Source organism: Crocodylus porosus, unplaced genomic scaffold, assembly GCF_001723895.1.
Source record: "Crocodylus porosus isolate Cpor-Errol unplaced genomic scaffold, CroPor_comp1, whole genome shotgun sequence".
NCBI classification, from domain to species: domain Eukaryota; kingdom Metazoa; phylum Chordata; order Crocodylia; family Crocodylidae; genus Crocodylus; species Crocodylus porosus.
The window spans coordinates 98,777,139-98,791,453 of record NW_017728947.1 but is presented as its reverse complement, the minus strand read 5'-3'; the positions used below and the strand labels follow the sequence as shown (position 1 = coordinate 98,791,453).

Here is a 14,315-nt window from a genome sequence, read left to right as displayed (position 1 = left end):
TCAGGCGCATGGCAGTGTGGCTGCCTGAGAGGAGCCCTGAGCAGATGCCAGTGAGCACATACCAAGAGAGTGCCTACGAGCAGTGCTGGCTGTACTCTCAGGACTGCTCCAAAGCAGCTGCAATGCCTTATTGTCAGGAGCTGGTGCACACAGAGTGAGAGCAGAAGGGCTCGGCGTGCTTTATGGTGGCACTGAGGTAATACAGATATGCCCTCTATGTCTTGGCTTCCCCTCATCCCCTTTGGCTACTCAGATTTATAAGTTTTTCAGAGCAAAAATTGCCTCTCAAACTGTGCTTCTACAGCACCCAATAGCAGTGATCTTAATCAGGACCTCACAGTGCTACTGTAATACAGATCATATTAAGACCTTAGGTGTCAAAGAATAGCTATTGTGAGCATTCATTTGTGAAGAGGCAGACACAGGGCTTTTTTCTTTGTAATTGTCCTGTTCACATACTAAAGTCAATGAGATGAGAAATAATTCTTCGGATACTTTATTTTAAACATCAGCAACACACTCATATCCACTAAGCCAAATTGGGGATATGAATATTGGATAGGGATGAAATTTGACAACTTTACTTTTGAATAAAGGCTCATGGATTCAGAAAAAGAACATATTTCTAGGTGTTTAACATGTACCAGGGTGTTGATTAAAAAGATTGGTTGCAGCAGGAATTTCTTTTCTTCCCATATCTGGGTAGGTGAAATTTGTGTATGAGAAGGCATGGGAGGGGTAAAATATATTATAGAATATTTATCTCCAATGAAATTTTGCCCCCTTGAAATTTTGACCCCAGAGGAGAGAGTTGATGTCAGGGCTGCCTGCAGTAGCAAGTGACTGGACTCAGAGGCCCAGGGACTCCATCCTATCCTATGCCCCTAGTTAACTGAATCTTCTGCACTTATTGTAAGGTATGAGGACAGGAGAGAAGCAGCACAGACACACTCTGCTTATAAACTGATGATCATCAATCAAAAAGTTAAGAAAAAAAAGTGAGACCGAGTCAAGCCAAACTCCATCGGAGAACTACTCAATGCAGTTTCTTTTTATCATCTCCTGAAGTCAGCTTTCTAGCCAGACAGAACATCAAAATCAGCAATTCACATCTTCTACTATGTGGTATTTAACAGAAGGTTCCACATTAAATTTAACTGGTGTGATTTTCAGACAGAACAGGCATCCCGTATGGCACCTCATCACCCCCATTATGGGGAACAATGAGGTATGGCTACAATTACTGCCAGAGTCATATCTTGGTCCCAGGCCTTGTCATGGACTTTAGGGGTCCAATCATCATCCCACTCAAGTCAACAGGTGTTTTGTCACTGACTCCAGTGGAACCGGATTGCACCTTCATTCCTCTTATATAAATCCTTCCACTAACAGAGCCTCATGGTGCGTGTTGCAAGGAAGAGTAGCAGCAGGGCACTGGGATGAGACTCAATATCAGAGTGAGACTGCCACAAACAAGGAAGTCAAATACGGCACGAAATTCTTTCGTGATGTTGGCCTTGGACTTTGGGACCATTTCCAACGCTTACTGCCATCCACATTTGAGACAGTACCCAAGAAACAGATGAATATTCACCTTCTATAAGGTATTCCTTCAACAGTCTTCTGAGGAAGAAGCCACAGGATCCAAGAAGAAAGACTCAGCCTGTGAAGAAAAATAGGAAGTAATGAACTAAGTAGGTTCCCCTCAATGACACAGCATGAATGCAAACCTCCACAAATGGGCCAGCAGGCCCTGACCACCGAGCTGGAGCACTTGCACTGGGCTGTGGTGCCAGGATCTGGGAAAGGGTGTGATGGCGTGAGAAAGCACGTGAAAGGCTGGGCAGAAAGGAAACGCAAGGCACTTTCTCCCCTTTGTTCCTCTCATAATCCCAGCTCTTGAGCGCTGCGGCATCACGTAGCTGAATCCAACATGATTATGAGACAATACTTACACGGCAGTAATACTATGAGGCTAGTCACCTGGAGCACAGACACCATCCCCTCAGATTCAATGATAGCCCCTATCCTACCAGGCTGACAGGCTAAAGAACAACATGCAACAGATGAAGGAGACAGGCAAGTAGTGGGGAATGGGCAGATAGTAACAAAAACAATGAGGGGCAAAGTTTCTTAACTGGAGGCTCCCCTCTGGCCAGAGGCCGTTGTGAAGGGGATGGACACGCTGGAGCCAAGGCTCTGCTGCCCTGTCAGTGGGGGAGCGGGTGTGAAGGGAGCCCCTGCCACACAGTCTGGAAGGCTGGCGGCTGCCCACTCCGAGTGGTGAGCACATGGTCGGACCCCAGCAGCTGCTTCTCCTGCTGCCACATAGTGGGGGCAAGGCCAGGAGTCTGTGCACCACCTGCACAGCCCACTTGGCAGGAAAAAATTTCATTTTGTTGCCTATTGCCCAGTTCTCCAATTTATCCAGATCCCTATGAATTTTAATCCCAGCCTTTGAAGTACTTGCAACCCCACCCCAGGGTGTAAATACAAATCTGCATATCCTCTGTCCTTGCATCTCAATTATCAATATAAGTGTCCAGCAGCGCTGAGCCTGGAGCAGATGCCTGCAGAGCTCCGCTTGAGACCTATCACCAGTCTCACATTTATTCTTTCATAGACACTCTTCACCTGTGCTTTATTAAAAAATGTTGTATCCACCAAAGGGTGTTTTTATCCAGCCCACATTTCCCCAGCTCACATATGAGAATGGTACATGGGTCCACGTCACACCTTTAAAGGCCAGATATATCACATGCACTGCATTCCCCTTGTCCACTAAACTCATTACCCTATTGAAGAAGTGAATTAAGTTGGTTCAGCATGTTTTGTTGTTATAAATTCCTGCTGGATATTAGTGACCACACCTTCTTCTGCCAGATAATCCCACTCCCTGTCACTTTATTCCATGATGTGCAGCTACAAAAAAGAACCAGAAACCAAAAACACAACAAAAGCACGCTACCAAAACAGACCACTCCACCGGACATGTTTCTGTCCCTGGGGAGAGGGTGAGAGAACAAACACAAGTGATGTGACTAATCTCTCTTGCATTAATTACACTGATGGAAGATGCTTGGATCTGACAACAAGGAGCGTGGTAGAAAAATCCAGCTCTTTTACTGAGAGCAAGGAGTCATGATTCCCTGGCATTTCCCAGCCATTTTGATATGCTTATTGAGCAAATTTGGGGTGTCATTTTCCTGACTGTCAGACACTAGCTCATATTCTACCAGGAGATCTCACTAGGCAAGTTACTTGATAGAGCAGTGGTTTTCAACCTGTGGTCTGCAGACACCTGAGGGTCTGCAGACTATGTCTAAGGGGTCTGAAAAAGATGACTGATCAATCAAAAGTATGTGAATACACACACTTACAATTCAAAGGGGCCCGCACCTCCAGTTGAAATTTCCAAAAGGGTCTGCACCTCCATTCAAAAATTTTTAGGTATACACAAATGAAAGAAGGTTGAAAATCACTTAGAGCAACCTTTTTGGGCTGATCATGCTCAAACACCCCAGTTCACCCTCCCTCCTCCCCCTCCCCCATCCAGCCAAATACACCCCATACTTTAGGCAAAGCTATAGCTTTATTCTCTGTTCATCCTGCAAATGCAGTTGTGCAGCTTTGCTGCAGGAAAAGGGAAGGCCGCTGCATATACTTAACTATGTCTCTAGTCTAGCTACACACACTCACTTGCTCACTCTTCTCTCTCCACAATTAGCAGTCTGCTGTCACTCCCAGGGCAGATCATATGACCACTAGTGGATCTGAAGTTCTACAAAGCCGACAGCCGACTGCAATGGCTGAAAGAAATCCAGGAATGCCATTGCACTGTGTAACAATGGGAAAGCTGACCGCTGGAACATAGACAACGTGCAGACTCCCAGCAGAAGTGCCTGGGAGATGGTTAGAGCACATGCAGTAAGCAAATGCAAGTAATACCGGTGCCATTCTGAAAAATCAAATCCTTGCATGCGTGAGGAGCGAAGACAAATTCTGACAGGGAGCAAACTCCCAGCACACAGGCCCTGACAGCACTAAACCAAGCAAGCTGAAGCAAATCATGGCAGAGCTACGCAATGCCCCCAAAGAAGAATCCTTACATCAGCTCACTGACACCTTTGATCTGGCAAGTCAAGAGCCAGTCACAAAAGGTTATCACCCCCAAGAGATGCCACAGAGGCCAGCAGGGAGTCAGCTAGGCTGTAACTAGACTTTATTTACTAACACTATTCCCGGGAGGGAGAAGATCACAGCCTCCTTCATCCTTTCACCTGCCAAGGACCTAGCATGACACACAAATAGTGCACAAGTGACACAGAGCGTCAAAGCCCATGTAGTGAGGTTTATAATAAGAAACCAGAGAAGCATTTATCCCACAGTGCTGCCTAGTCCATAATAATCCAGAGATACAATGAGCACAATTTACAGCAGTCACATAATGCAAGAGTGAGGCTTTTAGGAAAACACCATCTGGTTTCCCTTTGCATTTAGGACTGAAATCTGCATTGTCCACAGGCTGCTATACTTTGAATAAACAGCAACAACAACAAAAAGCCTTCAAAGGATCACTCTTCTTTAGGGTGGAAATTAGATTTCACATGTATACATTGATCAAGTCATTTACTGCTGAAATGCAGCTGCTTCTTGGGTGAAACACAGCAGCTGTTCACCACACACACAAACAGGACAGGACAAGAAGCAACTTCTAGCTACCTGAAACTGCCACAGGACTGTAGATGGAATATACACACCGCACTTATGCTAGAACTGGATCAAGACAGCAGAATTCATATCCCGACTTATGAAAAAGAGCCAAAGACTCTTATGACAAAAATGTCGGCATGCCTTTTCCGAAGAAAGGCAAAGCATGTTTGGAAGCTACTTACTAGGCCAGCGGGCATAATGGAAATACTGTGAACATACACTAGTGCAGCAGGGGCCAAACTTTTTGGCAGGCCCACCACAAGGTAAGCCTTGCACCTTCCCTGAATGCCACTCCAGTCCTCTTCCCCTGCCTGATCTGCTGCTCTGCTTTCTGCTCCCTGCCCTGGCTGCCACAGTGTGTGACACCCCTGCACTAGTACAAGATGAGTGAGGCTCACCTCTGCATCCCAGAGCAGCAAGATGCACTTTGTGGTCCTTTTCAAAGGCGGGATCTTGTGACATGAGCCTCTGGAGAGCGGTGGCTTCAGCAAAAATATATTTTTTTCCACATGCTTTATTCCACATGCTTTATTTGGCCCTTCCTGGCCAAAATGTCATGAGACAAACCCTATTTGTATGCAGTGTAAGCAGTTACGCAGCGCAGCTTGAAGAGAGGACGTGACAACAGGAGCCTGCAGAAACACTCCCAAACTGCTGGTTAGATAGGGGACACTGGGTTAAAGCCCCCTTAGAGTAAATATGAACTGGCCCCTTGACACGTGGTGCCTTGCAACAAAGGTGAAACACCATGCGGTTTCTTACCCCTAAGCCAGGCTAATCACATGAACAGAGCACTGACAACCCAGAAATCTCCTCTCCTTTACACTGGCATGAATTGGAGCTCTTTCCACTGGATTCACACTCCTCAGAGAACTGGCAGAAGAGAAGGGTCAGGCCCTAAAACAGCTGATTGTTACTCACACCTGAAGAGGTAGCTCACTGTAGTCTGACACCTCCCGACTGCGTGGTCATACACACAACTGTGCCCAGAAGACCAGAGGCTTCGAGTAATATGGAAGTCACACTACCCACCTGACAAGACAGCCCCAGCCTTGTCATAGTGAAGGAAGCGGAGGACACTGCTGCTCCCAGGAAGCAGGAGAGGACAAGGTGTTTTTCCTGCTCACCGGCCTCTATTACGCTAGTCTACCCTGGACACTTCCACCCTCATGCTACTGTTGGCTCAGGGGGTGTGTGTCAGCACATCTCACACTGGCAGAGATAGAGTTATACTGGCATGAGAGAGCTTTTGCTAGCGTAGCTCATGTCGCTTGGGGAACCAGTACAACTTCTACCCAGCACACCTGCCAGCAAGCGCTCCATGGAGAGACAGATCTGCCGACAAACTCCGCCATTCAGGGAAGCTGGGGTAGCTCTGGCAGCAGAAAGGCTCCTTCTGCCAGCAGGGCTGGGTCCATGCCCAGGGGCCCGGTCACTGCCACCTTGGCCAAAGCACCTGCCGCCCATCTTTGCAGACTTAGCCTATGAGTTTTTACACCTCCACAAACCTTTTTGAGTGTGGATTAGGCCTTGGCTCACGCCCTGCACCAGCTATGGCAACAGCTGTAGTCAAATGCTGCTTTCCCAGGCACTAGATGCAAGTCAGGCCTTTTAGAGGCAAAAAACACATAACTGGGACATGCAGGGCTTGCTGCCTAGTGGTTAAAGAGAGCTGCCCTTGGAAGTCCACCGCTGACTGACTGTTATCTTACAAAGCAACCAGAGGCAAGTGTTTGAATCCCACTGAAATTCAACGGGAGACTGGCACCCCAGAATTAAGTCAGACACTGAAGAAAATCTAGCTTGAAACACAGCCTGAGAAATGTGAGTTTGCAGAAAATGCAGAGCTGGTTCTAGGTGTCGGCCCCAAAGCAGCTGGTTGTTGAGGTGAGGGAAGTGACAGAGCAGGGCTGTTGCCACAGCCTCTCTCTAAGGCACTGGGCCTGGCCCAACGGAGGAAAGCCTCCCTCCCACCCCCCACAGCCCCTCCATGGAAGCAAGAGTTGTGGAGAGGAGCCTCTCCCCCAAGCAAACCGACCGGTCCACGGCTGTGTTTTGTTCTTCTGTCTTCATCCTTTGTCTCCCCGCTGTGGAAGGTAAGCAAAACCCCTACAGCTTTCTGCAAGAAGAGAGCTAGTGTGAGCATCTGCCTGGACTTGTGAGATTAAGCAAGGCTTGCTCAACTAACACTTAACTGCTGGAGTGTATTATACATAAGCTATTAGCAATACATCTTGTCCAGCTGAGCTATCCATTCTGGAATATTTTTATTCCAACAAGGAACATGTGTTGTATGGGCCATTACAGATTGTAGTTTATACTTCATCATAAGGCCTTCGTGGTGCCCTGTTATGCAGCAGAATTGCTGCCTCGTAGCAATGAAAGGTGATCTATATGTGTCACAGTGCTTTAAAATACTTCAAAAAACATTCATAACCACCTCTGGCATGGGCCTCTCAGGCAGACTCCAGTCCTTTCCATTCCCTTGCAGACATCTCCTCCCACATCTCCTGCCCACATCCCCCAAAACCAGACCCTGCTTTGCAGGCGGTTTTGCTCGGAGGCCCTCCCTGATTGACAGCACCTCACTGCAGCAATGGAAATAGCTCTGTGCCTGTGCCAGGGAGACAAGACCACTCTCTCAGTGAGAGGGTGGAGGGGCAGCCCTTCTAGCCAGTGAATTATTTTCTGTTCTCTCAGGCAAAAGCCCTCCCAGTTTGACAGGAGGTGGCATAAAGGAAAAACAAATCCAGTCTCCTCCTGCCACACCCAGCCCCAGCTCCAGAGATGAACTGCAATCCCTCTGCTATTACAAGTGGAGACAAGGGATTCTGCTCCACAAACCCCTAATTGTACTTTCCCCCAAACATTTTCAGGTGAACTTTCCTCCTGAACGCTTGCCCAAATAAGAGCTGCATGATGCAACCCCCAGTCCCCTCAGGGCTGCCCTCATCCCATGCACACACCCCTGGTTTCTTTCTCTTCCTCCCCTAAGTCTTGCTACTGGATTTGCAGCCAGCCCAGGGAAGTTTCACACAGACTGTAGGATAGCTGAGGGCCTTGCCTGGAAGTCCGGTCACCCATTCCCATGGCTCACCAGGATTCACACACACCCAGCAAGACTGAAGAAAAGCTGAAGGCCCTGCCTGTAGTTCTGTTTGAGCGGGTCCTGGCTGCTCCCCCTGCTGACCCAAGGGCAAGACCACGCAGCCAGGAGGTGGTGAAGACTGGCAGAGAAGACAGCTGGAGTACAGCAAAAGGAAAGTGGCCCCAAGACCAGCCCCATGCAACCCTCCAGTTCAGCTCTGAACCCAACTGTCTAGGTATCCCCTACCTCTACACAGCACCCACCAGCAGCAGCCACAGCACTTCCTACCCCACCCCAGGAAACCCTGCCCTGAAGCAGCCCCTTCACTCCCTTCTCTCTCCGGGATATCACAAGTCCCCATTGTTATGCATCCTATGATCCCTTCAGGCTCCCTTCAAGCACTCACCCTCCTACCACTCCCCAATCAGTGCAGCTCCCTTCCTCCCTACCAGGGTTCAGGGCAGGCTGTGTGGACCATCAGCCCAAATGTGGCTATATACATATGATCCACTGGTTATGCAAATTAGCATCCTGCATCATTTTCACAAGGTGTCACAGACCAAAGCTCAGCAGCCAGGATATTGCGCCAGCCACCCAGTCCCTGCATCCCACTAAGGTTGGCTGCTAGTGTGAGCCCTGCCCTGCTTTACAGATGTGAAATCTGCAGCAAGAAAAAAAGGGGGGGAAAGCAGCCCTCTTTCCCAAAACCTAGGTATGGGGGCAAAAGTGGGGGTATGACATTGTAACTGGGGACTGCCTGTTTGTCACAGAAATACCTGTATGTGCTATGTCTTCTCCCCAACACCCAGCTGTGGCTCAAGGGATGTAACCCTGAACACCCTGTACAAGGTGCCCAATCTGCCTCAATTAGTTAGCCTACCCAGGAGGAAAAAGCATTCAGACTGAGCCTAAGACGTCTTCACAGCACTGCCTTGTGCTATACAGATGACTCCCTTTTTCTTATATGCTCCTCAGTAATGGTGCAAGGCAGCACTGTGCTGAGAGATGAATGGGCAGCAAACATAGCTGCATCAGTGCAGGGCCATGGGCAAGCTAATAAGCTCTGCCCATGGCCAGCACCTTGCTAATACAGTTACACCACTTCTAGCTCAGGAGTGAGTGTGTTTGCCTAGGCATGGCACGGCTTTACACTGCAGCCCCTTGGGAAGGGAAAGTCAGCTGTGCCCAGCGCATTCAGAGTGCCCTTCGTCCTGGGGCGAAGACTCTGGGAAATACTACCCCATTTGACTCTGCTGGACTGTGGCAGTGCCAGTCTGGGCTTTCCACAGCTTCACGTGGACTCTGCGAGGTACAATGCAGATACGCAACACATTCGCTACAGAGGAAAATGACTTCACTTTATTGCATACATGGAGCACGAACATGACAAAGCCTTACATGACCGTGAGGTGAAGTTGCCTCTCAAAGTGAGGACCAACAACACACTCGTGCACCAGTCTGTGCCCCCTCCATGCCAACTAGCCACCTGTTGCCCAGGTGCTGTAATGGCACCTAACACACCCAGCTCATTCATTGGGAATGCTTACTACAAAATAAGTTTAGTAGATGGTAAAATCTGGGGCAAATTATTCCATAGCAACTATGCCACCTATGCCACCCTTCTGTGAAGCCCTAGGCACAGACAGAGCTGTATCTGGATATCATAAGCTCCAATACAGGTTTCCCTCGCTTTATGTTATACCTGCATTCCTGGAAAAAGGCATATAACTCAAATCCACATAAAGGGAACCCACTTTACAATGTAACAAATAGGGACACGTTCCAAGATCTTGACTGTACTGACCTCCCAGACCCGTTTTCACCACTTTTACAAGACAATTTTGGTACTCTCCAACAGCAGACAGTACACACAAGCACAGGGCACTATCATAATGTGGATGACAACTACAGAAACACGTGTTGCAGACAACAAGCGAGGAGCACAGATCGACACAGGAGACTATATTTTGGTGCTTGTCACTCCCACAATGCACTGCACAAAGTAGTTGACTGTGGGCTTCCGTCACACCGATCACATAAGAGTGAATTTATCTGACATATAACGCATTTTTGGTATAAAAAGGGTCATTGCATAAGAGCGAATTCGCATATACAGAACCTGCATAAAGAGAGGGAAACCTGTATTGTGAGCCCATTGTCTCCCCACACAGGAGGAGCGTGCGGCATGCGAAGGCAGAACACAATGGCCTCAGAAAGTGCATCCAGACAAGCCCACATGTGCCCCTTGCAGTGTCTCAAAGCAGTTTGAGATATGGCAAGAGGCACGCTGGGAACAAAAAAATGTTCCCCGCGCTGCATATTTTCAGCTCAGACTCAAAATTGGACACCTGGATTTCCAGGTATCAGCCCCCCTCCCCCCCCAAAAAGCAGGGCAAGGCACAGTCCAGGACCATGCCCTGAGGCAGCTGGAGGCTGGGGTCCTCCAAAGGGATGTTCTGGTAGCTGGGCAGAGAGTGTCTATGGCTGCCCCTTGCCCCCATGCTGCAGCCCGCTGCCTCCCCTTGCGGGGCAAGGAGCGGTGCAGGCTGCAGCGACCCAGCCTGGGCTCCGTTCCCAGTAAGTAGGGGCTGGGGGTGGGGAGGACTGGAGCGGGGGGCTGTGTGGATGCGGGGGTCTGCGTGTGTATAGGCTGCTCGGGAGGGGTGGGTTCCCCGCCTGCCCTCTGCGTGGCCCACAGCCCCCCCGCAGCAGCAGCAGCAGCTATCAGGGCGCTCAGGACCCTCCTGGCCCAGCCCACCCGCAGCTCGGGGCCGTGCGGTGCAGCGCAGCACGGCCTCGGCCGCCTGGCACCTCCCGCTGCTTGTGCCACATTGCACAGGCCCAGCCTGGCTTGGCACAGGGCCATGCGCCTTCAGGCAGCCCCGGGCCACTCAGGCCGCCAGCTGGGGCCGAACACCACTCGCAGGGACCACGCGTCGCGCCAGGCCAGGTCCTGCCTCCACAGGCCCCACGCACCATTGGGCCGGCCAGTTCCAGGGAGGCAGGACCCGGCCTGGTGCAACGTGCGGTCTCTGCAAGAGGCGCCAGGCCCTGGCTGACAGCCCGAGCAGCCCGAGGCTGCCTGAAGGTGCATGGCACGCACCGAGCCAAGCTTTGAGGTGGTCTTCCATATATTCTGCTTCAATTGCCACTGTTTTAGGTAGGAAGCTATGAGTTCCAGTGTCACAGTTCAGGCTGGCTTCTGCTGATGATATGTTATTGTTGGCAGCAGCAAGTGTCAGGGCATCTGCATACCTTTGGTCAATGTGGTGCTTATATAGTCTGCCATGTAGATTGTCATATTGAATGTAATAGTTTGAATGCTTGTAATAAATACCCATTAGCCAGTTTAGAAAAAAAGGCAAGGTTCATCTTTTTATCTAGGGTCATTGCTTGTTTTTGCCTACGTGGTGAATGTCTTGATTCTGAATTTTATCTTTAGAGGCCTTGCAGCGAACATGCTGAGTGTCTTGCTTTTCTGAATTTTATCTCTAGAGGCCTTTAACAAAGTTAACCTAAAAGCGACCCTTGGGCAAATGTTCCGAGAGATAGAAACCTAGGGACCTTTGGAAAAGGGTTGGCAAGAAGTCACAGCAGTGGTGTGGAAAATTTCCCAAAGAAGACCCAGGAAAGGAATCTGTTGGGCAAAAGATCCGAGCCCAAATTTGGGAGTAGTGACAGGTTTGGGTAGGAGGGGCCCAAGACTGCAACTCACCCAAAAAAAACTGTAACCTACAGACCCAATTTGGAGGTAACCTCACTTGCAGAACACCGAAGGAAGAATCGCGAGTGTAGGCCGGATCAGACTGATCACCTGAACCACCCTCTCCGTGAACAAGAGCTCCCATTCATGCTGAAGCCGTGGAGCGCCCGAGTGGGACCGAAGGAAGGGGACTTGTTCCTATCACTGCTGAGACCAACCCTAAAACCATAACTAAAGAATGAAAGTATCCTTGGGGATTTGGTTTCTCGGAATTCTAGGATTGTAATTATACCATGAGAAATAATACTAGTGATTCCAATTTAACCTTTACTTGTAATTGTAGTTGTTTTTGTAATACTAATTCTTATAGCATTGTTTGGGAAGAAAGTGCATTTGGAGCATTGTTTCTAATATATGTAGTTATTGTGTTTTTAATGTTTATGATTTTTCTTACAGCTAAGCAGTGTTATATGCATAGCAAGGAATTTTAAAATGAAATTGTATTGTATGAATTAAGTGTGCAATTGTTGTGAAATCGTGCAATCAACCAAATACTCCCCCAGCCAGGTGTATCAAATGAATCAGTAAATTGTGTGGGATCTTTCTCTACTCCATAACCCACTAGAGACATAGATGTTGAACAGGGTGGGAGCTAGGAAGGAGCCTTGTGGTACTCCATTCCTGAGTCTCTTGTGACGACTTGTCTTTTTGCATGATGTACTCGAAGCAAAGGACTGATTCAAGATCATTTCCATGATAAATTTAACTAGACTTCTGTCTGGTAGTGTGATAAGTAGCTTATACTGAAGGCCTGGCTGCCAGACTGTGTTGCAGGCTACTGTTAGGTCTACTCAAACAGCTCCAACCTTTTCTTGATTCTCGAAGGCTGTCTTAATATCAGCTGTCACATGGTGAAGGGTTGACTGTAATGTTCAGAAATAAGAGGACAGAGAGTGAAAGAGATATTCTCCTCTGCAAACAGTTTATGTAGGGGATGGAAAGAACAATTTCTACCTTCCTCCATCCTAACATTTGGGAAATGAGCCAGAGAGAGGAGACAGTGAAGGTAACTAAAGCTCTAGGGAATGGATAACTTCCACCCAGTGCATGAACCACAATACTGATCAATGCCACATGGCACTCAATGGCAACGCTTACAAGGATTTTTAACTTCCATATTCCAAGCCAAATTAGCCAAAACAAATTCCAAATCCGAAAGTCCAGAACCATAAGTGGCCCTACTACTGGCAAACATCCTTCACCACTGTCTGGGGTTTCAAATGTTTCCAAAACCTTTGATGAGCATCCTACTGACAGGCCCTGTTCGGATGCCCCTGAGTTTGCCTTGCCCTTAGCCGTAAAGCCCCAGGAGTAAGCTGCTTGCAAAGATTTTTAGGCACTGACGAACCATTCAAAAACTAACACAGCTTTAGTGCAGCTGCTCCTTTCCTCTGCTTCTCAGCTTCCCCCTCGTCATGCACCTCCAGGCTCCTCCGCTCAGTCCTCTTCCCATCGTGCTAACCCTGGCACCTCTGCTTGTGCTGCCTAGTAGAGGGACACTACAGTAGAGAGCCTGCAACCAGATCCTACACCACTAGATCTATTCCATTTTTATAAAAGTGTGTAGATACAAAATACCAGGGCCAAAACCCTGTGACCTTTGGAATTTGAGCTTCATCTCTGCTTCTGTCCAGCTTTCCCTCTGATGCAGATACCCTTGTCATTAGCCTCTCCCACTTCTTCACAGGGAAAGGCAGAGGTCAGATGGGAACTACAATGAAGCAGCTCCCCCAGAAGGTCAAACTCGGTGGTTCATTTTGGGATTTACCAGACATTCTTCAGAAATGCAACCAGAACGCTCCGAGAACTAGTCCTGGAACAGTGACCCCGGCCTGCCAGGGAGCTGGGGTTAGCAATGGATCTATCTGTCAAGAGAAACTTGCCTGTGGTCCTAGACAAAAGTCACAATGTCAGCAAAGAATGGCAGCATGCCCTTAAGAGTGTTGTCAAATGCTGGTGTTAAGAAAAAAAAATCACAAGCTGAGGTCCCCCAGAATCATGGGACCAACTTCCAAGGGAAGCGGTCCTCACTCCTACCCTGGTGGGGCTAGATAGACACCTAGCCGAGGTTGTTTGACCCCAGCATCCTTTCCTGCCCGAGGCAGGAGGTCGGACTTCATGATCTGCTCAGGTCCCTTCTGACTCTACCAACTGTGAAACGATGACTGAAAAAAATTAAACTGAACGTATTTTTTTTTTTTAGTCCATTTTTATTTCATTCAGATTTGATCCAATCAGCTCAAATTTTCAAGCTTTTCTATGTAAACAAGACTAGGAACCACTTGTTTTAAAAATGAAAGCTGAGGTTCTCACACGTATCACAGGAGAGGAGGGGCTGGAGATTTAAAGGAAGTATCTAATAGCCCATGGAAAAAAATCACGATCCAAACAAATAGCAAAAGGTACTAATCTGGTGATACCACGTGGCGAATTCTTTGTGACAGGGACTAAATTGTCCTGTATTTGAACCACAACAGGCATGTAGGTGCTAGCTCAGTAATAACCAATAAAGTCACCTCACTGCTCTGTGCTTCAGTTTTACCTACTATAAAGGGGGATAATGCCTGTCATATACGCTTTGAGATGAAAAGCCACATTTGCTGTCAGGAAGGAATTTTACCTGAGGGTCAGATCTGTACTTGGGGGTGGGAGGTTGTTTTCATCTGCAGTGGGGGCATGGTCCTCTTCCTTGCATCGTGTATTTTAACCAACAGCAGCAGCAGGACATGGATAGTGCTCTTGTCCAGGAAT

At 48.4% G+C, this 14,315-nt stretch overlaps 1 long non-coding RNA gene across 2 annotated transcripts in view; it reads right to left on the bottom strand.

Moving 5' to 3' along the window:
• Nucleotides 1-480: 480 nt before the first annotated feature.
• LOC109321774 overlaps nt 481-14,315 on the bottom strand; it is an 81,266-nt gene continuing 67,431 nt past the window's right edge. For both annotated transcript variants that reach the window (XR_002104172.1, XR_002104171.1), the window contains exon 2: nt 481-1,663. This is a non-coding gene — a long non-coding RNA (uncharacterized LOC109321774). The remainder of the gene's footprint in view (nt 1,664-14,315) is intronic.